Here is a 3,051-nt window from a genome sequence, read left to right as displayed (position 1 = left end):
CTTCCGGGTCCTCTCTAGGAGCGCGGGAGGACTTTGCATCTCGGTTTCCGAATCGCTGGACCAGGCGCCTGCCCTTGAGTTTTCAAGCCTCCAGCTTGGAGGATCCGGTCCTTGTTCGCCCCTAGTTAATGTGGGGACTAACGGGAGCGGGTGGTGGGGGGTTTCAGGCTTTCCCCTACTCAAACTCAGACTCTCCAGCTCAGACACCAGTCCATGTGAAAGTTCGATTTCACCTATCTTTTTCATCTCAGGCAGTCCTTGTAGTAATTATAGTTATTATCAAGCAATAATAGTACTTGGTAATTGTATGTCTGTGGCAAAGGAACTGAAACAAGGATGTAGACAGAGGAAGATCAAAGTGAAGCCAAGGGTGGCTGGTTTCCCAAAGCTGCCACGGTAGCTTCTCTCAGGGCCCTGGAGCTATATGGAGTGGTATTTTCAAATACTTGGCCTGTGGACAAGGGATGTCTTTCCACAAGCAAGCATAGTTAGAAGGTTCTGTGCTTTGCTCATGTGGCATATGCTATTATAGCCGTTTAAAAGGAGTTTTCAGAGTAACAACAGACACTTTTACCTTCAAAGTGCTTTCACAACCTACCACAGTTACAGCCTTCATCTTTGCCTTGCAGGGTAAGGCACGCATAAGAGGGGGCCACCTTGTGCAAGGATGGGGGGGGGGACTACAGACTTTAATGGTTGTGACTTTCCACTATGTTCCGAGACAAGTTCATGGGAGATACTGAACTCAGTAGCTTGGTTGCATGACTCTTACTGCTTGGAGAGATTTACTTTTTTTTCTTAGATGGAGTCTCTGTCACTCAGGCTGCAGTGCAGTGGCACCATCTTGGCTCATTGCAACCTCCACCTCCCAGGTTCAAGCGATTCTCCTGCCTTAGCCTCCTGAGTACCTGGGACTACAGGCGCACACCACCATGCCTGGTTAATTTTTGTATTTTTGGTAGAGAACAGGGTTTCACCATATTGGCCAGGATGGTCTCGATCTACTGACCTTGTGATCCACCTACCTCAGCCTCCCAAAGTGCTGGAATTACAGGCGTGAGCCACCACGCCCGGCCAGATTTACTTTTTAAAAAATGTTTGAAAACTAAAAAGCAATGACAGGGACAGACACGATGACTCAAGCCTGTAATCTTAGCACTTCGGGAGGCTGGGACGGGAGGATTCTTGAGCCCAAGAGTTGGAGACCAGCCTAAGCAACGTAATGAGACCCTGTCTCTACAAAAAATACTAAAATTAGCTGGGTGCATGGTGGTGTGTGCCAGTGGTCCCAGCTGCTTGGGAGGCTGAGTTAGGATGGATTGAGCCCAGGAGGTTGAAGCTGCACTGAGCTATGATTGCGCCATTGCACCTGTCTGGGCCACAGAGCAAGATCCCATCTCAAAAAAGAAAAAAAGGGCCGGGCGCGGTGGCTCATGCCTGTAATCCCAGCAGTTTGGGAGGCCAAGGTGGATGGATCATGAAGTCAAGAGATTGAGATCATCCTGGCCAATATGGTGAAACCCCGTCTCTACTAAAAATACAAAAATTAGCTGGGCGTGGTGGCACATGCCTATAGTCCCAGCTACTTGGGAGGCTGAGGCAGGAGAATCGCTTGAACTCCAGAGGCGGAGGTTGCAGCGAGCCGAGATCGCGCCACTGCTCTCCAGCCTGGGGACAGAGCTAGACTCCGTATCCAAAAAAAAAAAAAGCAACGATAGTATCATTAAAGGAAATTTGCAAAATGGAGAAAAATAATTACCTGTAGTCTCTCCACCCTAACACAATCCCCATGGCTTTAGTTTACCTTTTTCCTGTTTTCATATACAAATAAATATTTATTGATATTATTTTTAAACACTGTTCAAAACCATAGTTGCAGTTGTATTGAAGAGGAGGCTGGTATCCTGGAAGTATCTGCTACATTCATATCATGTGAACACTGTTTTTTAAGGAAGAGAAAATATATTTACTATTCAGTAAGTGGAAATAGATCATCATCAAGGTCTTCATACTCATCGTCTTCACATTGAGTAAGCTGAGGAGGAAGAGGAAGGGTTGCTCTTGCTGTCTCAGGGGTGGCAGAGGCAGCAAGTGATCTGCCAGCCTCGGCCTCCCAAAGTGCTAGGATTACAGGTGTGAGTCACCGCACCTGGCCTCTTTTCTTTCTTTTTTTTTTGAGAGAGTTTCCCTCAGTTGCCATGTTGGAGTGCAATGGTGTGATCTCGGCTCACTGCAACCTCCACCTCCTGGGCTCAAGTGATTCTCATGCCTCAGCCTCCCAAGTAGCTGGGATTACAGGTGTGCACTCACCATGCCTGGCTAATTTGTGTATTTTTAGTAGAGATGGGGTTTTACCATGTTGGGCATGCTGGTCTCGAACTCCTGGCCTCGAGTGATCCGCCCATCTCGGCCTTTCAAAGTGCTGGGATTACAGGTGTGAGCCACTGCGCCTGGCCTCGACATCTTTGATTACTTCCTAAAGATGGATTCCAAGAAATGAGGTTACTGGTCCCACAGATAGTCAGAGGGAATATAGGCAATAACATTGGTAACCCCAGGGTTCTACACCTGTCAGCAAACAAGCTCAGCTGACAAGATCAGGTGGTATCCACCCAAGAGTTTTGAAAGAACTCAAAGACGAAAGTGTTGAAAGAATCATGAAACGTAATGATTTATGATTACAAAGAGACACTGTGCTTAAAAATTGGCTGGCTGCCCTGAACAAATAAAAGTTCCTGAAGGGCACCCTAGAAACTGTGGGTGCCTAAGTTTGACTTCCGTGTTGTGAAAGCTGGTGGAGTCAACGCTGAAGGGGAGCCCGGGTTTGCGGCTGTCACTGGGTGGCTGCAGCTACTCCTGGGAGGGAGGGTCTCCTGTCCCTCCAACTTGGAAGGAGTGGGGGCTTCCACATGTTCCCAGCTCCCTCCAGCTCCGTGGAGTGCTGCGATCCCAGCTGTGCCTCCCCCACTGCAGCCAGCATCATGGCAGTGGCCACTCCAGATGGGGCGCTGCTGCTATCACTTCCAGTTGGGAGGTCACAGAAGGCTTGGA

Source organism: Pongo pygmaeus, chromosome 6 (assembly GCF_028885625.2).
Source record: "Pongo pygmaeus isolate AG05252 chromosome 6, NHGRI_mPonPyg2-v2.0_pri, whole genome shotgun sequence".
Lineage (NCBI taxonomy): Eukaryota > Metazoa > Chordata > Mammalia > Primates > Hominidae > Pongo > Pongo pygmaeus.
Note: the sequence above shows the minus strand (reverse complement) of the source record.